The sequence below is a fragment of the Molothrus aeneus genome, chromosome 7, assembly GCF_037042795.1.
Source record: "Molothrus aeneus isolate 106 chromosome 7, BPBGC_Maene_1.0, whole genome shotgun sequence".
NCBI lineage: Eukaryota > Metazoa > Chordata > Aves > Passeriformes > Icteridae > Molothrus > Molothrus aeneus.
Window position 1 is genome coordinate 20,062,875 of NC_089652.1, and position 27,087 is coordinate 20,089,961.

At 36.0% G+C, this 27,087-nt stretch overlaps 1 protein-coding gene across 5 annotated transcripts in view; it reads right to left on the reverse strand.

The window, feature by feature from the left end:
- B3GALT1 (beta-1,3-galactosyltransferase 1) overlaps window positions 1–27,087 on the reverse strand; it is a 173,922-nt gene that overhangs the window by 62,063 nt on the left and 84,772 nt on the right. The window contains exon 3 of one of the 5 annotated variants that reach the window (XM_066553348.1): window positions 4,715–4,801. The exons of the other annotated variants lie outside the window; for them this stretch is intronic. The gene's annotated coding sequence lies outside the window, so the exon portion shown is untranslated. The remainder of the gene's footprint in view (window positions 1–4,714; window positions 4,802–27,087) is intronic. 5 annotated transcript variants of the gene reach the window in all.

A 27,087-nucleotide genomic window follows, 5' to 3' on the forward strand; every position in this document is an offset into this window, starting at 1 on the left:
TTGAAATTGCTCTTGTGTTATTTTGCAAAATGTTTCATTAGTTTTATGAGGATTTTTGTAATAAATGTGTGTTAGATCTAAGGCGGGGAACAAGGCTATATTTACAGTTCCCAGAACTTCTCATTGTAACAGTTTTCATTCAGTTGCTAGGAGCTTAGCCAAACTTTTAAAGAACTTGGGCTGAAATGTGTTGTGTTATGATGCAGGCTTTAATTATGTGAGAGCACACTATTCTTCTCCAACTCTCCCTGCCTGCCTCATTCATGTCACAAGATAGACAGTACTGACTTAACAGACATTTTGCAAATATGTCATTTAAAAATGAGCTTCTTTCAGTTTGTGGCCCTCTGACTCACTGCAGCATTCAAATCTTTCTCTGAATAGGACACTGTTGATTTTCTCATAAGACTGATGGGCTCCATGAAAACTACAAATGTTAGTGTCTACATTTCATAATATTCTTGTGGAATGAGTATTTACTATTATTTCTGTTTTACAGCGTACTATGGCACAATAATATATCCTCAAAGCACAGACCAGTTTGAATGACTAATGTGAAATATTCATTACCTAATTTCTCAAAGAACACAATTTTTAATATTTGTCCAGAGCTGGAGTTTTTAATGCGAGCAAGTCAATTCACTTAACTTGTACCTATGAATTGTTAAAATTTCTGAAAACCTAAGCCTTTGTTTGCCAGACTGTGTGCTCAGAATACACAGCAGTTCTGACTGCAGTGGCAGGAAGCAGTGGCAAAACTTAAAGAAATTCTGGTCTCTGCCCTACTTTCTTTAATGTAAGACCTAGACCTTCTTTCATTTCTGTAGCAAAAGAAAGTGGGATTACAAACGTCAAGGTCATTCTCTGCACAGCTGTTTCATCCTCTGAATCTCATCTTTTCTGTGCACTGCAGTGACAAGATTTTTCTTTTTAAATTATAAAGTGCTGACTCTTGATATTTCACAGATGAGTAGGAGTCAGCAAGACATGCTTAAATTTCAATCTTATGCCCATAGAAGAAACCATTTTATTTAGGTAATATGGAAATCTTTCTCATAATCTTTGTTCTAGAGTTTAGCTTAAAACCCCCATTGGCATTTTTACTCCATATGACATACTCCAGTCACATGCAAAATGCTCATGTTTGGGATCTACATGAAGAGCAGCCCATGCCATTTTTGTTTTAAGGTCCACATTGAGATACACTGGATTGACCTAATGACACATTCCAAAATTCTTTTCTGGTGATATCCTCAAGACATCTTTACTAAAAAAGTGATTTGATGATAGAAGCTGGAAATTTCTGAATAAATTGGCTTTTTATTCCCTGTTCTTATGTAAGCATCCAACTTTTGAAAATTTTTAAATACAGAGCCAAGAGTTTCTTTTACAAGGTGGAAAAATGGACAAGCCCATGCTCTGGGGCTAAAAGTCTGGATATGGAGGGCTCTGCTGCTGAGACTGTTTAACCACCCATGACCATGTGGTCACTCCCAACTGTATTGTTGAAATATATACTATAGAGATGTAAGCATATTAACTCGGGATAACAGTTTTTTTCTGGAGAGTTACTCTTAACCTGGATGAGTTCATGACATAGTTTATAGCAGAATTTCACAAGCATTTACAGTGCTTTAAAGGAAAGGCAGGACCTTCTTAAGCCAGCTTTTCTCAGAAGTCCATTGAATGTGGAATTACGAGATAAGCATTGCAGTATGACACCTAATTAACATCCCAAATCCTGTCTATTTGTGTGGTTAGTTACAAATACTCTCAGTTCAAGTCAAGATTAACATTTGTCTTCTCCAAGCCCACTTAGATGCAATCTCTCTTTATGGCAGCAAAAATGAGCTATCTTGCTCAGTTTTATGTATAAAATAGAAAAGGATGGAGACCAGACATTGGACAAATCCACAGGCAGAATGCTGCTGCTGTTGTTTGGTTTGTTTGTCCAAACAGAACAGTACATTAAGGGACATAAAACCAGTTACACACAATAGTATAGTAACCTAAATTAAGCTTCAGGGAAACGAGTATCAAGAACAAAATGAGGAATTTTTATGCCTTGTAATTGGGAGAAAATGAATATGTGGTCAGCTGTGATCCAACTGAAAAGAAATCTGGTTCATGAGATAAAAATGAGAAAATCAATTTTTTGTGTGTTTTGCTATTTGGAAATCTTCATAATGTACATCTAATTCATCTTTTAAGTTGTCCTACAAGACTTGGGAATAAGGCTGCACCCTACACTTGATTATGAACTGCAATGCAGAGAGGCATGAACATGGTAATGAACAGAATATTTGGTACTGTGTGAGTAAACTGAGCCCCGTGGCCTCAGAACCTGGCATTTTGATATTGATAGGTGGGCACAGTGGATGGGTGAAAAGACTTCCAAGTTACCCTTTTTTTAGGAAATAATCAATATCTCATATGGCTTTTACCATCTTCTATGCCTGATTAATGCATCTCTAGGTCACCAGGGAAAAGGACCACTGTACATAAGTACAAAGGTTGTTCAGTAGAAAGCAAAGATTGGAGAACCTACATGTGTTAGACAGAATGAGGAGTTTTCTTTTATTCTTTAGATGGCAGTGTGGAAAGTTGGCTGGTTGTAAAATTACAGGAAACAGAGAAGTTATATTCACATCCTAACAGAAGTTTTAGCAGTACGGAAATTATAGGGAAAAATACAGTTGTTGCTCCCTGGATGCAATGTGGTTGGCATGCTCGAGACCTACTCTGTGATGATTCCCCACACACCCCGTGTGCAACCATAGCATCTGCTAAAGGGGATGAAATGGAGGGTGGAGCAGAGTGGTCAGGTTCTGTTGAAATCCTTGCAGGGAGGGGAACTCGATGGTACCTTGCAGCTGAGAAGTCACATAGCAAGTGTCAGCCAGGGAGAGCGGGGAGGATGTCCTGCTGCTGAGCCAACAGCTGTGGTGAAATCCCTCTCCTTAGACGAACTTTGGTCATTACAGCCTAATTGTAATATCAACACACCACCTCCATTCCAAAGTGGTTCCAAGGTATAACCACCCCTCTCTGGGAATGTGATCTATATTTTTTTGACTCTGTCTTTAAAAGCAGTGAGAGAGCTTTACACCAATCAGTAAAAAAGGTATGTGTGGTTAAAGTCACTCAAGCACAACCTAAACACCAAGAAATTGTATCAAAGTAAGCCAAGAATGGGGGAAGAGTTAGGGAAGACTCCATCATAACTCTAGGGATTGTTCAACAGGCTGAATGTGTTTTCTTACCAATAGGAATGCCTATTGGGTAAGAACCATGCTCTATATGTGCTAAATACTTTTACTGGGGATTAGAGCTTGCCTGTATATTTCTTTGTATATGTTTTTGTGGTCAGATATTATCACTGAGAATCCTAGAACCTTAATCTGTCACATTTTTTATTAATAAAGGGTGTTATTCTGTCAGTTGCTGGTGTGAGTCTTTCACAGGCACTGGCAGTTGTTGGCAGGGGGTAAAGAGGAGCACTCACTAAGGGGTCAGAGAGTGGAAACACCTGCTCAAGGGTTTCCCCCATGGTGTAGGTGTATCCCTGAATAAGTCAATTGAGCCCCCTCCAGTCCAGCAGGACTGCTCAGTGAAGGGTCTCCCTAATGGGGTACTGACAGACTGGTTGGGCACAAGCGTCTCAGCTTCCCTGAGGTGCAGACAGACAAATATGAAGAGTGGAGTAAAGGAAAGGGTAAAGGAAATCTCCTCTTTTTATGTGACATGGTGCTATAATGTGAAATTTATTACAGTTAAATAGAGATGGTGGTACCAAAAAATAAGTCAGCAAATCATACTGAACTGCACCCTGTAGCAACTGTTTTACTAACAGAGTCTTTTAACTATCATTCAGAATTTCTGCTATTTTTCAATTTTATGCAACAACTTAGTTTTGTAAAACTTCACGGTTTTGTTTTGTATTTATCATTTGTCAGTTTTTTTATTAATATAACCATACCCTTCATAAATCATAGAATAGTTTGGATTAAAGGGGACGTCTAGTTTTAACCCCCCTCTATATATATGTAGATTAAAACATTAAAATTGAGACTCCTTGCACATTTAGATAAACCCATTACTGAAGGTGAAAGAGAGGGAGAACCCTAATTTCTCTTTCTCAGTAACAGCTTTCATGAGACTGCCTGAAGACTCTGATCAAATGAAGAGACTTTGTCCTGCTGAGCAGCTGTCAGTAAGAAGGTTCTAAACTAATACTAAATGTCTTTCAGCAAAGTATTGTCTACATCTGAATAAGAATTTAAATTTTCTGTACAATATTGTAATAAGAAGTATTTCTCTATCAAGTAATCCTTCAGCAGTGTGTGGAATTGCCAAAAGGAAGAAGAAATCATTTAGACAATATAGAGTTGCAAGGTAACACACAATTATAGACCTGCAGAGGTGTCAGCCAGTTAGATATTATTAATTTGTGTTAACTTCATGGAGCTTGCTTTAATGCTCAGGAAAGAAGACTGTAAAATTGAAAACGTGTAACTGGTTGCAAAACCATTTCTATAACCCAAGGAAAAATAACTGTCCTGGAAGATTAAAGTCCCAAATGTCTGAAATTCATAATAAATAAAATACAACTCTTTTTTCCAGTGAAGCATGCACATTAATCCTGTGTGTATTCTTCACCAGGAATTGGAAGTAAGCTTGGGAGAATTTTATTTCTGTAATCAGTGCCACTTACCTACATCTCTATGGCAGTACTATTGCAGGCTTGCTACAAGGTTTTTGAAGAACTGCAGACAGATACAGATTGTCCTGATGAACTCTCCTGGCAACACAGAGAAAAATACACCTCAAGGAGGTTCAATTCACTGGACCACTAGAATTTATTTCAAAAGTAGCAGTTTTCCCTGTTAACTCCTGTATTTCCAAAGGGAACCATAAGTAGGAACAAAAGGAAAAATCTCAGGATGTGTGTTTTGCTTTTAGTACTTCATCTCCACTGCCTGATGACCTAAAGTGGTCAGCAAATGCACCTGAAGAAGTCTAAGGTAATAGACCATTAGGTACCCATAGTGCATGAAGTATTTGGAAAGGAGATACAAGGTCTGACATCTTGTGAACAAATAGCAGTATTTGTACTAGGAATCATTGTGGTTATTTTTCTTTTAAAGAACAATCGTATTAAAGTACTTTAAATGTTTTTCTTGATCTTACACAGGCACTCACTAAAGCTTTTCTTTTTGCTTATATAGTGAAAGTGATGTGGCTCTTCATAGCATCTCCAACATTCATTGCAAGATTCACTGGCATTCACAGTGTCTTAAAAAATGTGGTATGAACATTAAATCTAATGACAGCACAGTCTAAAGTGAAGCTGCTGTGGTGGTACCTTGCTGTTGTTCAGGAGCTGACATCAAAATTGAGTTAAAGATGCCTACGTTAGACAAAAAGCTTCCTTAATGAGGCTGTAAAAGTTCTGAATTTTCAGAAATTGCAGCAAAGTGCATGGAATAGTTTGCAATGTAGCTTTCACTAGCAGCATGTAGTTTCTTAACTGTGGCTAGCTCAATGACATGAAATGTATTGCAGTTCCCTGTGGGATGCTGTGTGTGCTGTTGTCTGTGATTTCATCCACACCAAGATAACACGTAAGGAAGGGAAAAATCTCAGCTCCTAACCTGGAAGGAAAAAGATCCAAAAATTGTCTACATTCAATGTACCTCTGAAATGATAATAAATAATGTAACCAGTGCATAGATTTCCAGCTGGAAAAAAGCCTTAACTGTTATAAGATGTGAGGAGTGATGATCCTAGATTAATTATTCATATTATTGGGGAGAGATAATGGCTATAGAATGTGTAAAATGTGCAAAATTAATACAAAAATATCTCAAAATATTTTTGACAAAAAAACCCACAAGTTTTCCCTCCTGGTCTCTTTTTCTCATTAAATGTATTCTAATTACAGTATTTTTCCACTATTCTGAATCAGTATTGTGCTTCAAATACCTTTTCATTCTAAAACACTTTTCCCACTGCATCAATCCCATTTTGTAAATAAGGCTGGAGCTAACACAAAGAAGAAAGCACATGGTAAAAGAATGTAGCTAGCAATTCCATGAGAAAATATGAGACCTTTCCTGGAAAGGAAGATGTGACTAAGTTGTCTTAGTATTCACTAGTGGAAATGGAGCAAAATTTAAAAAAAAATCTTTCCCTTGTACTGTTTCCCAAAGAGACAAATTCTGAATGGTTTCGTTAAAATCCAGTGGAACTACTAATTCAAGCAATCATTGAATTTTGAATCAGATCATTGCTAGTATTAATAGTGTTACGGCCCTTGAGTTCAGATTAAATTACCATCAAGGGGTGAATCAGTGTAAAATGCATCCCTCTGCAGAAAACCTTTTGTGAGTTTGTGTGCCGTTATGATATTATTTCAATTCTAATTCTTAGTGCTACAGTCCTCTCAAATTTTTAAAGGAGCTCTGGAACACTGCTGCCTTTCAGCAATGGCAGGTCTCTCATATTCATTGCATATCTCTCAATACCTGGTGTTTACCTTTAAGTCCCAGCAGCTAAACAAGGGTTTCAAAAAACTGTTGTGTCCTTCAGACTGCAAGAAGTCTGAAGACATGAGCAAATGTATGCCAGGTCTCAAAATGTAATAAAACCAGAAAAACAAAGTGAAAAGGCTTTAAGTTCTGATGTCTGATAAGAATCTCTACAAATACTTGGAGGTCAGTTTTATGAAAATTCTGGGGCTCTGGGTGTATAAACTATATACATGCAGAGTGTGATGTATGTGCGATGTATAAACTATACACTTTCATTTTGTGTATTTCCCTTTTCCTCTTCTCCTTCCCACTAAAACTCTAGAAGTTTTAGAGTCACCCTGCAATGATGTTAGCAATTAAATAAATGATTGCCATATTGCTTCAAGCAGTGTTTGGAATACTTGGAAAAACTTGGTACAAGAAACATGTAAAATAAAGCATCTAGCTTTGCTACTCTGGTGTTCCTTATTTTGACTAGGAGAAGAAGAGTAGGACCTTCTTGTTGGGTCATTTTAGCAGGTCAGTAATTGAGATTGTACTATCTTTTATTAGTAGGCATAGTTGGTCCTGAAAACAAAATAACCCCCAATATTTATACAAATTTTAAAATTCAGTTATTTCATGCTGTTTGCTAAAACATTCATCACAAGCAAAGGAGCTTTACAGGAGTGTTCATCGAAGAATACAATTTAAAAGTTCATACTTGAGAGGAGGGTATTTGGAGAACTCATACTGGTTATAAAAATAATGTTCAGGCAAACACTGAACAAAGTCTAATAATGGCTTAATTAGTTTCACAGACTAAATTTTGAATAATAAACATTCACAATGGGATTGAGCTACAAAAGAGGAGCTATTTGCAGAAATTATTCGGCAAACAGTTGTAATGAATAATAAATATGAGAGAATTGTGACCCACTCATAGACATTTCATTAGTAAGTAAAAAGGCAAAAAAATATGAAGTAAATTATGAATGGCAAGTAAATTATTAATAATTTCCACAAATTTACTGTTGAGATGATGTGCTGCCTTTGAATCAGTGTGGGTATGTGATCCTCGGTGGATCCCTGACCATCATAAGTGGTTATATGCTACTGACATGCTATGGAGTGAATATGGAGATATTTATTGCTTGAAGATCATTCAAGGGAAAATGGAACTTGAGTGTCATAGGAAGTTTCTTTATGCTTTCTTGGCTTTTAATTACTTACTTGTAAGTGGAATGAGTACACACCCGTGATGCAATGATTTCTCTCTATTTATAAAGTTTTTTTGCGAAATCATTCTGAAAATTAGGAAAATATATATAAATACTTATTATACTAAAACACTTTTGAGTGGAACAGTAGAAGAATTCCATTGCTTGAGTCACACACTGCACATAAATAAAAAGAACGTTTTTTGCCATGGAAACATTTATCAGTAAAAATTATTTCTAAAATGTCTTACTGGAATAATCTACTCAGGAATTGGAGCTCTACAAAAATGAATAAATAGTAAAATAACATTCCTTGGGAAATTCACAGGATTTATAGTTTGTGAATCCATAAATTCATCTATGATATCAAAAGGTGGTAGATTTTTGTGCTTTTATCACATTCTTATATGCAATAAAGCCAAAATGCAGTTTTGAGACGATATTTCTTCCCACATTGTACAAGGAGGTATGCTGGTTTTATAACTGACTGTATTACTTTCAGATCCCAGTTTGTGTACCATTGAGAGTAAAATCTGTTATTAACCATACATCTATATCACACATTTAGAGAGAATGATAAATGATAGTTTACCACATGTCCTTGAGAACTACTTTTTTCTCAACTTCCAGAAGCATTTATTTCATTCCAGTTCCTGAAAAGTTTCTTTGAAAGGTTTACTTTCTTATGCTTTTTATATCATCCTATATTTAAGATAGTTTAGATTTCTAGATTAATGTGTTCCATGTCTAAGCTCTGGATTTCATCTCTCTACAGTGTTTAATAAGGAAATAGTGGTATAACCTGAGATCTCACTGTGCATTCTTACTGCTGTTATGCCTGTGAACGTTATGCTAGATGAATTTGGTATTTAATAGGAAGGATACATGTTAGTAATAGTGAACTAGAATTCTATCCCTGAAAAAACTGTTCCATTCTTTTTCATCTCTCACAATGGACTGTGATAAAAATTCCTTTCTTCTAGTGGAAAATCTTGAGAATGAAAACCTAGTACATGTAATGCTCATTACAAGACCATGTTCTGAAATACGTATAGAATGCATAAACAGGCAAAACTCTGCTTTTAAACATGTATGACAAAAAACTAAAAAGGCCTCAATTTAATATATTCCTGGACCCACTCCACTGTTAGAAGCATGAGAAGCAGTCATCTCTTTTGACTGCGACAAAGAATGAGATAAAAGCTTTTCAATTCTGAGTAACAGAAACTGATGTCAAGAGTGCCTGGCAAGTTTTCTTATCGGCTAATTCCAAAATGCTGATCTTTTCACTGTTGAACTGTAATGTTCTTACACAGAACAGAAAGAAGATGGATGAACTTCACACTATTTTTGCCTCAATCCCTAACTGCATCTGTTGGTGTTTTTTCAGAAAATTTTAAGATAACATCTTAAATTTCCAGCACTGATCTTTGGCAGTTAGGGAACTGTTTCTGTTTATGCTTTGAGACAGTCATCCTTATTTCTGAATAAATGGAACAGTTTACCCACCTTTGAAGGTAATAGTAAGCATTACTGAAGACCAGGATTAAAACAGTTTCCCATACAGAAGATCAAAATGCCAAGTTATAATGAATTGTGAAGTATAGAAAAACTGTATTATCTCTTAATTTTAGATATTGGTAATTACCTATGTTTCTGTTATTATGTCTCTGTACATAAGACCCTAATAGCAGTTATTTGCCAGGTGAAATGGCGATGCTGCTCCCAATGTTATTTAGCCATTTTAGCCAATGAAGTTGTAATGATGTATGATGATTTTAAGTTTGGAAAGGGTTCCAGTGGCCTAATTCAACTAAAATATAGCCTGATGGATAATGTCAGAAGTCAATGAAGAACTTCTTTCATTTTGGAAATATTATACATTGGGCATTTTTAATTTCAGTGTTATGACATTTAAGTTATTCAGTCTTATTCTTGATACACTGTGTGAAGAGATGGTAAATGAAACACCTGCATGTTTCAGACTGGGCTAACTTTTATGTTTTGGCCTTCAGCAAGTTGCTAGCAAAGTGGGTAAATGTGCTGACAGAAAACCAGGGAAACTTCCTTGTGAGAAGCTGGTTCTCTTAGCTTCATCAGAAGATCTGCTTTTGAATTCTGCTATAATTTTATTGAAATCATTCAGTTGTCTACATAATGGTTTAATTTTGAAAAACTGGCAAATTCTCATTACAAACCTCCAACTTCTGGTTCTCTTTCTGTTTTCTAACTTTGATGCACTTGTAAGGGACAGCATGGTCTAGAGGTAGTGCTGCTTTCAACCACCTCTGCTGTTGGCAGAAGTAAATATTTAGGTGGTAGTGTGCACCTGACAAGGCTACTTTTTTTTAAACAATTGTCAGAAATACATATTCTGAATACATATTGAAAAGTAAAAAATTGCCAGCCCAAAAGGTGTCAGTTTGATGAATAATATATGGGATATACTTGACATGTTTTCAAGGTTCCATTAAGAGGAAAAATGCTGGACTTCATAGCATATTATGTTTAATGTTATGGCAATGTCCTTATATATTTGATCAGATAATTTAATAACATACTTAATGGAAGTTCTTTGGAACATTTTTCATCCTAACATAATCAATTTTCAGTCTAGCTCTTCATGTTCATCAATGACTGCTTTAGATTCCTGCTATTCTGACTATGAGAACAGCCAGAGAAGGAACTGTCTCAATACTAGCCTTTAATTCTGAGCCACGTACACAGGATGAGGGTTTAGTTGTCTTTCGCAAATAGTTTTGTAATGCAGACCTGATTGCAAAAGGTTACTGTGATAGGTTTCTCACTCTTGCATGTCTCTGCTTTAATTTGAGGCATTTCCATTGGGATCCAGCAGTCAACTCTTCTCATTTGATATTTACTTTATTTCTGCTGTGATTTAAACCTGCCTACATGTCAATTTTCTTACTGCTTTAGAAAATTCCGTGATTGCTTTTTCCCTTCCACTAAAATGTCTTGTTTCTAGGATTTTTTTTTTCTTTTATAAGTTGACATGTTTCTAGTGAACTTCTTGGAAGTTTCATTGCTCCTTTGGTAATTAAAAATCTCTTCGAAGTTTGAATGTAGGACTGACTTGTTACAATTCTTGTGTGCTGAGAGATTAATCAATGCTGAAGTGATATTCACTTTAAACTCTCAGATTTCTTTTCAATGCATATCTGGAGAATATTAAATAAAGGACAGACATTAGAGTTGCAGAAAATAATATGGTAGCAGTAAAATAACTTGAAGTATAGACTGCTTTTTTGTAGGAAGGTTAAGCTACAGTATTATCTATTCAGCTTGCTGTCAGAGAGAATGAACTATTCTAAGATTCCTGTGAAACAATTGAAATAATAATGTTAATTAAAAGGTGTCTGAATAATTTCTCAAACATAGCTACATACATTGTGGTTTAAAATGGATTTTGTTGTTATTACCTACAGGTTTTGTGCATTGCAGTTTCTGAGAGTTACTCAATATCAAGCAGTTGGCTCATGATACATTTTTTGGCCTTACTTTGCTTAGGTTATTTAATTTTCATACTTTTTAACTAGACATGTTTCTATTTTACAGTTTCAAAAATTCCAGGTAATAAGGAAGGGGTGACAGAAATGTAGGTGACAGAACTGCTGAGTTATGGATGCTTTTGCCTTCTGGCCTTTGTATTTATCAGTGCACAAGTGACTTTTAAGACCTCATGTTGATTACTTACTGGTCCTTACTGAGAAGTAGGTTAAAAAGTACTCCCAAAGCCAGTGGAGCTTAGTAATAAATACTAGTTTTGTTTTGGTGCTGCTGTTGTGCTCTTCAATTGGCTCAATGTGATAATTTTGCATCTGATTTATAGATTTCCTTTTGGCATCACAGTCTGTTTCCTCTCCCATTATGAATTTGTTTCAACATGGGATTAGGGCAGAAATGTGTTCTGACTTTGCTAACCCTCTGCACTGGGTGTTGTCGCTCTGAAATGGCCCTGCAAACTTAGATTCTCTACATTTAAGAGAGGAGACCGTGTAGAAAAGGTATTCTGGAGATGCAGAAGTGCCCAAGAGATCACTTGGGCTGTGAAGTCACATTGCTGACCAAAATGTACTGTCACCAGTGCTTCAAGTAGTACGCTGTTGATAAAGATCTACAGAATTGTTGTCAGTGGAGGAGACAGGTTACTGGTAATCTAAATCAGCCTCCAAACTTGGAAGGAATGGGGGATAAACTATTGTTTCATGACTGTTGATGACATTTTAGTCAGTGTAATTTCCGTTTCATTATGAACAGAATCAAGGTAAGAATTCCGGTTCTACCTTAGCTGTACAGGATTTAGTGGAATCCAGACCATTTCCCTATTCTTCTAAGTGAAGTCTCCAAGGCTGGAGACCTTCTTCTCTACTTGCTGAAGGATGAGCCATAACCACATCTGTTTTTTTGGAGGGAGGCTGGAAGGGTTTGGTTTTGTTTTTACTTTTTTTTTTTTAATCTCAGCACTTATCTATCCATCAAAGCAGATTTATGCATTAAGATGGTTGTAAGAACATTTCACAGCAATTCTCTGTGGGCTTCCACCCCTCTTGTAGTTTTTGCCTCCCCTACATAAGTCCTTGCCTTATTTATTATTGGTAAATAATTAAGACTGCCTGTACCAAAATGCTTCATTGTTGCAAACTGCTACATGTCATAGTGATGGATTGCCAAAAAAATGTTTTCAATCATGTAGTAATAATTTTAAAAATTACAAATGGGCATTAAATGAATAGCTAGGAAAGTTAAAAGATTGTACAGTCAAAGGTCAGAATAATTGTGGGGCTGTGAGTACTTTTCAAAAGGTTAACTCATCCATTTTAACTTCAGTGGCATTTTGGTGGCCTTTTAGAGAAGCAAGGAGGTCTGTACCAGTGCAAGATTAAAATACGCTTGACTTGGATTTTAGAATACTTTGGAAGAAGATCATAAAGGAATTTTTATATTCAGATTTCCATGTAGTTTAACAGCAGTGTCCCTACATATTTCTGAAATTAATTTAACTTTCTTGGCAAGCTTTTCATGGAAAGGGGAGAAATTATAATTTTCATAATTGCGACTTGAGATTTATTTTCCACTCAAGGTCAGGCCTTCTGTTCTTTAGGAAACAGGTTTTGGTCTGGCAGATGCTAAATCTTTTAATTATGATAAAAATCATTAACTGATTGCTCAGTCGGTACCCCCGATCCTTAAGGAAGCTATTGAGGTACTTTTTAAAAAATAAAGCAACTCATTAAAAATGTTCGTAGGTGCTTCTGTTTTGGCATCAATTAAATTATAAGCGAATTAAACAACATATGCATTGTAAGAGATCTTAAAAATGTACACATGTTGTACCTGTTCATAAAGAACAAATGAAGCAACAGGACCAAGAAAAGTAAGCCCTTTACAATATATGTTCTCCTTTTCAGTAGAACAAATGAATTAGTCTCCTACAGACAGAAAAATCCTGGTCTGGACTGTAGGCAGGCAGGGAAAATCTTAATTGTTAAGATAGAAATAATTATAGCAGTTGTGTTGACACTTTTCCGTGCCAGGGATATCTTGTTTAAAGGAACAAGTACTGCCCCCAGCTGCAGATTTCAGTGAGGCCTGAAGGAGAATTAGACAGTTTTCTGAGGTCACAGAATTTCTTGTAATTTTGCTATTGTTTTGGATTTAAGGACCTTTATAAATTGTCTTTCTGAGTTGTCCTCATTATTTGTGTAATTCTACTTGTGGTCTGCAATGATGTTGCTGATATTGCAAGCATTGGAACAGATTAGCACTGATTAGACTTTGAATTCAGTATGCATGTCACAATAACAGTGGTAAAAAATTTCAATGCTTGCTGAGACATTTTAATTAGAATTTTGTGTATCATTAAGAACATCTTTGCTTTTGCTTCTGTTTCACCTAGCTGATATCTCTGCCTCATGTGTCACTAGAGACCCAAAACTGGAATAGCTTTGCCTAGAAAAATTTTACACTTATATATTCTTAAGGCACCGATTGAAAGATGGTTCTTATTCCTTGGGTGAATGCTCTATTTACACTGCATGGCAGCAAAAGGCAGTGAGTGCAGCCTGTATGAATCTGCTGTTGGGCACTCTTTGATCTTATTTGGCCCTTTCCCTGGCCTGAAAATGGATGAAGTTACAGACCATTGGGAAGCTGAGAATGATATGAGCCTCTGTGTCTGATGACTTCCCTCCATATCTAGCTAGGATTTCAGGGATTTGAAATTTCCTATGGTGCAAGTCTGAGTGCAGCATATGGAGGCATAGAAGCCTCAGAAAACAGAAAAAATATTCTTTGCTGCTCAATCAATGAATAAGTGCAAACCCTGTATAAGCACCATGGAACAGGAAATGTGCGGGGAGCCTCTTGACTCAGGACCTGTTGTTCTTCCAACAGATGGGTGAGGTCTCTTCTATCGAAGTAGCTGTAGTTTACCAAGCTCATCCACCTGAGATGGTGCTGGTGGTGTCCAATCAGCAAATAGTGAGTCAGGCCTATTTATCCTCGAGAGGAACAAAGTGTAAGGTAGATGTGTTTCTTGAATTGCATACGCTTGCAGTGTTAGCACGCAAACTCTCATTTGAATGTTGTCTTTTCTGTGTTATGCTTCACATTCAGTTAGTGTGTCCCTGAATTTAACCTGGTGCTATATCCAGACTATCCATTAAAATGCATGTCCAAATAGACATGGGTAACTATAGCATAATCCAGTGTTCTGTGAATTGCAGTCACAGCAGCAGAACAAGAGAAGACTTATGGAAGGACACCAATTGAGTGAGAAATGAGAATTGAGAGGGGTTGCTGTTAAAGGTGACCCAGATTAAAAGCAGAGTTGCTTCTATGAATGAAACGTCCTGAGGGCTGCAGGAGGTTCTATCTAGGGTGTGCAGTACAAAGCATCCACACAATCCTCCAAGGGTGTCATGCCCAACTCATGCTTTAGGAAACACTGCCTTACACACATGAGATTGACATCTTATTCAATTACAACACTGTAATAAAGAGCAATGATATCCAGCTTCCCAACACTTCATCATTCATCCCTTACTTAGGTTCATTATCCAGCTATTTTCCTTGCACTTCTGCTATGTCCTATCATCATCCCACTCACATTGCAAAGCAAAGTTCATTTGCCCTTTCTCATGCTTCACTATCAGTTTTTATTTCTGGGTCTGCTGCTAGCTTTTTTTCTGACCTGTCATGACAGGACAGTTTCCATAATTTCTTCTCTCCCCTGTTACTGAAGCTTTTTTTTTTCTTCTTGTTCTCTCTTGTGTCCTTGCCAACTTCTTGAAGACCAAGCTTATCAGTACTCTCTCCTTCCTTCTTCTTTGATTTTTAAATTTTCTTCTAGTCTCTTAAAATAGACATTCCTGGGTCATGGAGGGAGTGGAGCTGGTGGCAGCTCACCTGAAGGGCCTGTGCTCAAGCAGATGCAGCAAAGCACAGCCAGAGCAGAGCATTGTGTGAGCAGGACAGACTTTGTATCCAGCCCCCTAAGAGCATGGGCAGAATGAGCTCAGGCTGCCTGGGGAAGACCCAGCCTTCTGTTTTCTGTGTGTTACCCACACTCAGTAATATGCTCAACTCATGACTATACCTCACATCAGATGGGCCTAAGCAGGAAGGAGAAAAAGGAAAAAGAAGTTTGTTAAACACTATTTTGGAAGCATGGCCACACTGATATGACTGTAATGCTTCTGTTCTGCCAGGCAGCTACAATGTTTTTGCATCTTCTGCAGCAGTGCAGCTTTACAAACACACCTGCATCCACACAGCAGTCACTTGGTACACAGGTACCTTCTGCTTTCAGGTAGTAACCAGCTGTGACACATCTGTCCGATCCTTGTTAGGGGTCACAGGTTATCACACCGGAACATAATTTCACATCAAGGTGCAGATTAGTCTGTGATAGAATAATCAGTGTCATTGCCCTTCCTCAAATGGCAGTTATGAAAATTTCCTATGTCTTTGTAGCACAAGTCACTTGTACATTAGCAATCTCACAGAAGCATTCTTCTGTTTCATAATTTTTCATTTTTTCCCAGGGTATAATGGAAAAATTGGTTCTGTGACAATGCCATTCTTTACACCCTTTGAAGGGAGGAATGGAAATGCTAATGTTTACTATAGGTGGAAATGTGTCTAAGTCTCAGTCTCTTGGTCCAAGACTAAGTTTCTTGTGTTTGTCGTAGAGTACTTGGATATGGCTTGCTCTGGCAATTGCTTAATTGAAAAATCAGCTCTTAAGAACTTATATAAACCATAGGTTTTTTTTTTTTTTTTTGCTCAGTTTTTTATCTAGTACACTTCTGCAGGATATTTGAAATACAGATGACAAATGAATACACCTTTTTTTTCTTTCTGTGAGCTAAAAGCAGTGAAATAGCTGAAAAATAAAGCTATATAAAAATAATTTTTCACAGCTGTAAGTGGACATCTGAAGAAGAGAATGTGTTCAGATTAAATGCTTTTATTCCCAACAAAATAGAAAGTTTTAACCTTTGAGATAGGACTGATATTTGTTGGAGAAGGCGTGTAGGCATGACAGACTGGATTTTAAAAATACTTGCATCCCTCTTAGCTTTTTACTTTTAAATAATCGCACAGTCACAGAGGGCAGAAGGTGGAACTGGAATATGGAATGAAGTTACCCCCTTCCAAGTGAAATGAGTATTAACAGACAAAAGGAGAGACAGTGCTTTAAAATAGTCATTACCATAGTGGATATGGTGATATCTGGAAGGAAAGGAGGTAAGAGCAAATAAAGGTAGGTGAGAGAAGTGAAAATATTTTTCAACAGTTTGTCTGACATCCAGCTAGTGAGTTGCCCTCACTAGAGCAACTCATAGATGTTTGTTGGGCAGGGAGGCTGACAGTCATGGAGCTGACATATCAGTAGTTCTGATTTGCTTGAGAAAACAATTAGATGATTTTTATCTTACAATCCAGGAGTGGACACACAGTTAGAATTAAATTTATAATTTGTCTGAAACTTCTTGCTCAGCTTTACTGAGGATCACTGAGCAACACATCAGTGTTTTTTGTAGTTTGTTGGTATAGATCCTTTCAAAACTTTCCTCTTCACCTTGATGTGATTTTTTTAAACATTTTTTATCAAACAATCAGATATATGCCATGGTTTTTCTTTCTGAATGTAAAACTTTTTATCCATGTTAATAATATATTTTAGCCTTGACTCCCTAGATAAATCTGTTTCTTGAAAGACTACTAGCATTAAATCCTATTAGAGCATATTGTAAAAATAGAGATTAGTGAAATTAGATGGTGTTTTGAATATGTTACATTTTTTCAGAAATTGTAGTTGGTTTAACAGCATATGTTCTGCTACTGATTAATTATAGTTATGGAACTACAGCTATTATGGAGACAGTACTTAGTGGTGAAGAATCATCTGTTTTCAGGCTGATTAAAATCTTCCTGTCTGTAAATGTTACTCTGAAATTTTTAATTTTCCACCTTTCACCTCATAAGCAAGGATCTTTATGGTTTTAGGGCCCTTGAAGTCTTCTTTACTATATCTGTTTCCTTCAACATAGAAATAGCCAAAATTCACTTCTCCTCATTCTGTTCCCTACACATACTTCCAGATATTTTATTTAGTTCTCAGATGAAAGGAAACAGATTTTACAGAAGAACAAGCGGTTCTTTTATGCATCTGAAGAAATGTACTTAAGTATAAAAGCTGGAAAATTCAGCATAGCACTCAGAGAGGCAGGTTAGGCCAGTTATTCAATGGATAGACAGTCTAGGTGACAGAATGGGTTTTCTGTGACTGTGTGGTTCTGTTCAATTGAATGTTTGGAATATAGCTTCAAATAACTGTATACCTGCTGCAGGCTGATTTAAAATGACATATAAAAAGTTGTACATCTTAATGCAGAATTCCAGGCAATAAGCACATGGAGATGACCTATAGAGACAAATTATTTCTTCAGTTCTCAAGTTCTAACTGTCCAGTTAGACAAGCCAAGATAGCACTACAGTTGCATCACAGAAAAGATTTCTTAGTGAGATATTCTGCAGGACTATCCTGTTGAATCTTTTCTCTGGAGGACCCTGAATGCAAAAAAATTCTAAAATAGCTACTTTGCTTCAGTACAAGGTCTGTCTTAAAGTGTTGGAGCTTGTAAGGAAACCAAGATGTCATTAATTACTGACTTATTTATGATCTACAAGTAGCTTTTATACATTAATTGCTACATTTATGTAAATTCTTATTTAGTTCTTGGCATATTCTGTCAGGATCCTCCAGCTGACTGTGCTGTTGTATTTTTAGGAGTTGGATTTGTCAATTCTGTCTTTGTAGAAACAAAAAATTAATGCTGTTTAAAGGTACAGAACTGCTCTATGATCACCATTTCTGTATTGGAGTAGTTAGTTGCCATCTCTTGCCTCCCTTCTCAGAGTTCATCAGTCCCATACAAGTTACAGTTCACTGGTCCTTCAGTTCCTCTGCTCATTTAAGCCCAAGAAACTTTATAGAGATGAACAGCCCTTGTGCTTCATTTGCACAGATAACCCGCAGCCACACTAACTGGACAATGTCAGCATTTAGGAGCTCAGCAGAACTGGTCCCTCTGGGCTGAATGATGTTTGTGGCTGGTGAGAGACTTTGGAGAGACTCTCCCATTGCTGGCAGGAATATGATTCACCCTCAGAAGTGGTGGCAGTTTTTGAAGTTAGTTGTGTTTAATTGGATCTGACTCTGCATTTTCAAATAAACCAAATAATACGTTCATTTGAATTTGAAACTTCTAATTCTTGGTTTAAAAAGTGAAAAAAATTGCATGAGACAAAGTCCTGTGTTGTAATTACTGCTGGCATTTAAGTAGAGTAAGGAAATTCGATTCCTGTTTCACAGATAAGTTTTGTTGGTTTTTTTAGCAGAAACTTGGCCATAATGTATATAGAAATTTAACTCATAGCAGAAATAGAAGAGCTTGAAGACATTTTTAGACATTAAAAAAAGCTTATGGGAAACATGAAGACACATTATTAAAATATATTGTAATAAGATAAGAACAATAAATTAGACACAGGACAAAATTGTTGCCTTTTTTTCAGATGCATTGACTTTGGAAAACAGGAATGTATTGAGCTATAATATCTGTATATATAAGAATTCATGCAGTCATACATATTAATTACTTTTGCTTTCCCCCGTAAATACATTTTTATGAACTGCTGCCATGGAAGTTAGGGGTAGAACCCTCATCAGCTTTAATGCAGTGAATCAGACTTTAATTGTACTTCATCATAAATATTTTCCAACTTCCCATATGAGGATCAGGGATGTATGTTTATAGTGAATTATTTCTGTATCATCATAGCCTCAGAACTCAGTTTAGCATTATTTTGAAGCATTTGATAATTATTATTATGATTTCCTCATTTGGAGCTTTAAGGAACATGTTTTCAAAGGAAAAAGTCAGTGGGACTTCCAACACTTGTAGCTGCCTGCCAGTTCCACACTAGCAGGCCCTCCTGCATGTGATAAATAACTGTTTTGCACAGCTGAAGGCTGTTGGAAAGGAGACCATTGCACCTTCCTCTGCAGGTGAGAAACCACTGATCAATATTTATGGAAACAGTAAACCCATGGCAAGTCCTACTGCTGTAGGAAGGGAAACAGTTAATCTATGAGAAAGGACTAGAGAAATGTGCACTGCAATACTTTCAAGAGTCTGTTTTACTATCTAGGTATTCAAGCAAAATATAAATTTAAATTAACTCTTGAAATGTGTACCCTTGCTGTATACAAGTCTAGCCTTTTCCAGCCTGTTTCTTGGCATTGTTGATGCCCCCTTCACACAGGGAAACCTCTCTCACATTATGTTCATCATCTAGAACCAGAGTAGTTGAATGCGGTCAAAGTGAGATTTTCTGCAAGCACTCAACAACACTTAGTGCACCTTATGTCCAGTTTTTCTTTAGGGTGCATGGTGGTAGAAAATTGTAACATTTTGCAGGGGGAATAGTATTTGCCAAAAATGCTTTTCTTGCACAATATTCTCTCTGAATTCTCTCAGGAAAAGATGAAAATGATAGTCTTATATACACCTGACTTAATATACTTGTTATTTTAGAGGCAGAAGATAATTGAAATGGTTTGGGTATTGTTTTACACCACCATGTAGTGGAACTTGCTGCAAAAATCCTCAAGACAATCCTCAAGTCAGCTGATGCATTAGTATATTTTTGCTTGGTCATGCATGGAGGTTCTAGTCCAAACCCTGAGGCCAGTTGCTCTTCAACAAAGCTAATTATTTCAGACCAAACTCTGAATCTTTGACTTTTGGAGCCAGATGAGCAGCTAGCTGAGATTTCTTTGCCTATAGTCTGTGATAAGGAGTGTGTATGCTTGTCCTGGAAAGCATCTTCAGCTGGTCCTACACCTTGTCACTCAGTTCGCCTTGAGGAGACAAGACTAGTTTTAATTCAGAGGCTTATTTAGTAGTGTCACTAAATTGTTGTTTAATGGCAGGTTTTTGAAAAACAGTTGAAGATTTTTAAACCTGTAAATTAAATTAAAAATGTGAAAGACTATAAAGAAATAAGACATACGTACATGCAAATACTTTCATTTGTACCCTGCTTCTTTCTTATTTTGGTCCATTAACACTACTGCACTTACAAAAAAAATTTATGCCAGCTCTTTAACCCCTCTTTCTGTAGTCAAAACCATGAGGTAAGTGTAAGATGACCAATTTTACATACTTATTTAATTTACATGGGCAGTTAGACATATCAGCATGTGAGAAGGCCACCTTTTAGAATAGTTTCTTAGGAGGGGATGCTGTTTCATAAATTGTCTGCAGTTGAGGCAGCCATGGGTGAAATGGTCTTTGTTATTAAATGTCAAAGATTTAATGTCACAGTGTAATTGGAATGGAGGGATAACTGAGCAAGGCTTAACCTGTCTTTTTCTGCTAACACATTATTAATCTACAGGAGTGTTAAAATATGTCTTATAAAGGACCTATTCTATTGAAAATTGTTGGATCATAGGAAAAAAATCCCAATCTGTTTTATTACAGAGCTCATGAACAACAATTATCAAGTTCTTTCACAGAGAATTCAATTTGCAAGTCAAGTATACAGCATAATGAGGCACAATAAGGAATTTATGCAACACAGTCTTAAATTTTTTTTAAAGAAGCAAAAACCTACACATATAGCACCCATACACCATAAAGCAGGTAATAACTGAAAACTGATTTCCTTTGGAAGTCTCAGCCTTTAACCCTCATTTGAGAATTTTTTTCAGTAATTTGACATGATTTCATTTAACAAATAGTTTATTGGTATAATGAATTCCTAGAGAGCTATTAGAGTTATTACTAACAAATTTGCTGATGAAGACTTTTCTGTCTGAATAAAAAAGCAATGTAGACCATTAAAGACACTGTTGTGTCTTGAAATTTTAGATTTTTCCATTGCTTTCCAAGTAAAATACCAATAGAGAAGCCTTTTGCAGACATAATTTATTTCTGATTGTTACTTTTTGAAATATAGAAATTTTTTATGGCAAGAGCTATATCTTAGAATCCTGGATTTAGGTTGGAAAATACCTCTAAGAACATCAAGTCCAGTCATTAACCCAGCACTGCCAAGTCCACCAATAAACTCTGTCCCAAAGAGCATCTACACGTCTTTTAAATACCTTGACATCTTCTGGGGAAGCACTGTCTTACATGATACAGCTTTACCACTAAGATTCATTTTGAAAGAAAGTTGAAAAAACCCCCAAAATTCCCATATGCCTTTGCTGCTGTTTCTCATTTGAAAAAATATTGACATGCAGTTTAAGTATTTTATTTTAAGTATGTTATTTTCTCTCAGAAAACATTCTTACCAAAGAATGACTTTCCAACTCAAATGCTACATTTCCACGCTAAAAGTCAGAAATGTTTCTAACCAGAAATAGTGATGAAATAGTACTCTCTAAACAAAACCAACTACTTTTACTGAAAATTTCAGTGCCACTTTGCTCTAATTCAGAGGGATACAAAGTCTGCATGCGTTGTGCTTCTCTTTCTTGGTGGAAATATATGAAGTTTTTTATAGCCAATAACTTCAAGTACTTAGGAAGCTAAATCTTTATAAATGTTCTAGAAAAGCAAGTCCTACAATTTAAGAGTAGAGACTCTAATTGTAAATTAAAAATAAAAGAAGGCTACCAAGAAATATAGTCTGCTTGCTTCCCTTCAGAGAAATAAAAGAAACAAAGCATACTTGTACTGATTAATCAAAATGATAATAGACAATAAAAATGTTTAGAATTTGATGCAAATTTACTCACTTTGCAGTTCCTTTTTTCCCATTTAACCATTTCCTCATCAATTATGTTCTGCATAATTTATCACATTATCTGAATCTATATTCACGCTCTGAGTTTACAAAATGTCTTAGTCATGCAGAGTGGCTGAAATAAATTTCAGAGAACGTCAGAGTTCTGCAGTAGAAATAGCTGCAGTAGAAAAATATGAAAAAAATTCCATCTGATAGTGTTTACAGGAGAGGTTTATAATGAGGAGAGCCTTCTTACAAGTAAATGTTTGTATTAAACGACTTTTCTAAATCTTGCTTCCAAGAGGAAATAATCAGAGACCACCAGCCAATTTGATAGAATGTAATGCTATGCTTTTTAGTGTGGTAGCAATTCAAATCTATTCAGGCCTCCAAGGAAGTGGGATGCCAGGCAGAGCATGTAGGTAGAAGAATTCTAGAAGCTAATGTGTTATTCTGTTGAACTGTAGTGCAGCTTCCCCATCTGTCAGTTTTTTATAGGCTGAAAGAACTGAATAGAGCCAACCTTAAATGACTAATTTCAAAGTGGTGAATCTGAGTAATGCACATTTAACAGGTATTCTGTCTTTCTTGTTGAACTGCCAGACAGTAGCCCAAAGTTTACACATACTTTGCCTAGGATGCCTATTTCTGCAAGAAGTAGCTGAGGGGGGATCTCCTCTGTAAGACATCTTCCAGTGATGAAGTTCACTTCACTCTGAAATATTGCATAGCTGAAACTCAGAAGTGTAACTCCCTACAGAAGAACCATACGGCAAACTCATTGTTTCTGGGTACTCATAAATTACTGTGCAGTTCTCCTCCTGGTATTTGCAGCTTAGAATTAGAGAAGATGAAGAACTTTGCTTTAAAAAAAAGGAAAAATATTAAAAAAGCAGCTATTTTTATTCCAGCTGGCTAAAAAATTCCATAAAAACTTTGGGCCACCTTGTGTCCTTGTGAATTCAACTGGAAGAACCCTCATCAAAGTCAAATCTCAATGAATTATAGACGAGGTTCTAGTGGCTTTGGTTGTTTGTTTTTGTGGTGTTTTGTTTTGTTTGGGGGTGGTTTTATTTTTCTTCTTTGTTTATTTTGTTTTAATCTTGGAACACTGTAAATACTTAATACAAATTCTTTGTGATAAAAATGAGAAGAGGGACAACTCAAGGTGCATTTCTTCCTATTGGAAGGAAAAAATATGGCAAAGTATCTCAGCAGTAGCTCTTTGGTGAAATAAGGGAGATAAAGTGAGAGTTGTTCTCAGAATTAAATTACTGCTAATTAAGCTCCCTATCTAGCATGAATAAAAAGCCTTTTATTCTCCTGGGTTTTTATCTCTACTGATAGTCATACAAATCATAAGATAAAATCTGCTCTTGTAGACACAATTTGTAACTGACATAGGCATATCAGGTAAACTTAACAAAGCTGACAAAAAATTTGGGCAAAAATTATTTCTTGAAAGTTGCACTAATTCTGTATCTGAAAAAGCATCTGTAACTTCTTGTGTTTGGGATGGGATTTTTTCTTTTGTTTGTATGATGATATAGCTGCAGTTACCTGCAGAATTATAAAGGCTTTAAGTGGCCATTACTAGAGCCCAAAATTTGAAGTACTTCTTAGAGGTCATTCTCAATATTACTTTGGGAACCAGATACGAAAAAGGGGAATAATATGCCTTAAAAAGCTTATTAAAATATTTCCATTTTGCATGAATTAATCCCATTTTTTCTCAAAACATCATATTTGCTCAGAACTAAAAAGATCTGAAACATTTCTGTATCTCCTGGAGCAACCTGTCACAAGCCCAGACAGTGATCCTATCAATGTGACTTCCATTCAGTGAAAATTCATAAAATACAAAACACGTCAGGAAAATACTTCTGGTTTATGGAAACAGATCTTGAAAAAATCTGTTTGCTGGAACATTTCCAAACAGTTGTGTTTATCGTGGTTTCCAAGGTTTCTGGGCATAATTTGATTAATGCACATAGGTGTCAGCAATATTTCTAGTAAAAATGGTGAAACCACAATTGTTCTCTTCAGTGTGTGCATGTAAATAGGAGCTATTGAATCAAGTCTGGGGAATGATAACAATGTAGTCTTCAACTTTCCAAATGAATGAACTCAAGTGGTACATTCCTAGCACTGACAGTGTTCCAAGACTGGTTAGTTGTCTCTCACCAAGACTGTCAGTTTCAGGCAAATGTAAGCAGAATTCAAATGAGTGATTGATTAATTATTGACTCATTTACTGTCGGAGGTACAGCCCCTTGTAGGAGTGGAGAAATAGTTTTTCCATGAGAGGAGAGGGCATACTTGCCAGTGTTTGGTGCGATCGTTCTAGTCATTGATACAATCAGTGAACATCAAGTCAAGTGCCACCTGCAATAAAAGTCAAGTCTACAACTCCCTCTCCCATGTGCCAAGGAAGTAATTTGACCTGTTTATATACGTGTGTGTTTTCAGTCCATGTTCTTCTAGGTTAAAGCCACAAAATCTAATTTCACTCATTAAGAGACTGAACTGCAAGTGCACTAATTAATAAACACTTAGCAAGTGATGTATGTTAAGTGCTGGAGAGGAAACTGCAGAGAGTGTAGAACAATTACCTCCTGTAGAATAGCTCAGAGAAACTTTTGTCTGCTTATTGAACATAAGTTATAGAAAGTAAGAAGAACGAATCTGAGAAGGCTTATGTGTGAAACTCATGCACCTGATAAGCATAGCAATGATGTTAATATAGCAGCAGTTGAAAACGTAATATAATTGTGTGGTCTTTCCTGCTGTGAAATGACAGCAAATATTAATGAGCCTTCTATTGAAAATTGTAGCCAAACTCTTTTTGAAGTTGTTGGGGCTTTTTTTTATTTGCAAGGCAGAAGTAGGGGAGAGAGAATTTTTACACCAACAGTGTAGGCTAAAGAATCTTGCTTCTTCTGAAGTTCAGGAATGAAGCTACGAACTGTAAGCATAAACACAGCAGCAGTATATTGTTAAATTTTTGGTTTCTTCTATTAGGTCAAAATCTCCAGCGCTACATTCATTATAATTCTTATGACTAGTAAAAAAGCAAAAACCCCACAAATTCTAAAAAATGCATAGGTTTTAGAGTAATGGTTAAGATAATCTTTATCTCTGATGTTGTAGTCTTCCAGAGCATGTGGGGGAATTCTTTCCCATTTCACTTCATAGTAATATAATTAGTTTTCTGGACAAAGCCACTAGAATATATATCCTCTGAAAAGATGTAGAAGCTGATGGTTTAGTGAAAGCTTTTCTAGCAGATGTTTTGTCCAAGTTTATAAAACATACTCAGACAACCTCAATTTCATTTGAATAAAATAGTATTTGTGTGGCCTGTTCATCTTTTCTGCTTCCAGCTTATGTTCTTGCTTGGCTTTGCTATGCTCAATACTGACAGGTGCTATTCATAGTAAAAAACAAAACAACAAACAATTCTTCAAAGCAGAAAATGCATGTTTCAGCTTCTAAATTTTTGCCTACATGTTCTGATGAATTTTATACTATTGAATATATGCATATTTGAATTATCTTATGGGCCAAGACATACTAAAACTGTTGGGTACTTGAGAAGGAGCAAGGCACACAGAAACTGGGAATCTACACTCTGGAGTTTACTTTAAGGAAATATCTAGTTCCCTTTTGTGTTAATAAATAAAATACTATATATTAAAATAGTAATTGAATTACTGATATGCATTATATGATGTTGCCAGAAGTTCTTAAGGAAGGCCCACCTGATAAATTCAGCGTTGGAAATGGGACACATTTTATAGGACTCTCTTTGTTGATATTATCAAACCTGAGAGTTACTGACCAGCAAAAATGATTTGTCTGAATAAGACATTAGAATTGTATCTACAGGCATTGCAATGCCTGAATTTGTGTTTTACAATAGAAAGATTAAAGTTTCATTAAATTGGATCAAAGAATAGAACTGAATTGCTTTTTTGAACTCCCTTGTCCTGTTCCATCAGATTACTGATATGTGTGCCATGTACTTCGTTCTCCTTAGTCATGATGTTTTACGTCATAATTGAATTTAATGTCTTCTTTTTTTTTCCTTAAATTTCATTTTCCAGATAGCATTGGGAATTGAAAAGAAATTATAAGAAAAACAACTGGTCTAAAAAGCCACCTAATCTACACTTAGCCAAAATTTACTTTGGGAATTGCAAAGCTGGTTAGTTTTTTTAGTCCCAACTTATTCTGCACTTGGTTTCACCTGGTCTATAGAGTCTCTGCCAAAGTAGAACAAATGCTAATTAGAGCTGTGAAGTGCTAATATACAACAAATAACTAATAGTAGTATCTTGAAAACATAAGAAAAAATATTTCTGAACAGATGGTCCAAAGGCCACATGTCAAGTAAGTCAGAGAGGTTTTACATATATCTCTATAATCAACCAAACTTTCATATTATGATTTTTCCAGTAAAACAAACAAGTACATAATTGGAGGTTCCCCTATCACCAACAGTAATTTTCTGCCTTTGCAAACCTGTACAAACTAATCAAATAGTAATAAGAAAGGTCTTGATCCTGTTCTCATTGACTTCATTCCGAGTTTAGCATTGACTTGGAAATGTTCACTGCTGGGTGGAGAATTATTCCATAAAATAGAATGTGTAATGGGTGGCAGTTTTGACTTGGAATTTTGCTAGAATTATCATAAATAATTTTTACTGTTGACTCTTCCCTTAATTTAGGGATAAATTTAATAAAAAAAAAATTAGCTTGCTAAAATAATTCAGTGCTTTGTGAGATAGGTTCTCATCTTACCTTGTATTACACTAGGATAACTTCCTTGTTTGGAAGAAAATTACAAGACTGAATTAGTTGAATGTTCTTTATTTGGGAGGTATATTAGATAATTTTTCTAAGAGTAAAGTAGAAAAGTAAAATTATCAGTAGGCTTTAGGAGCATGTTGAAATAAGAGTCAAAGCAGAAAAAACATTTATTTACAGTATTCTCATACAGTTGGTATTCTCTGCATC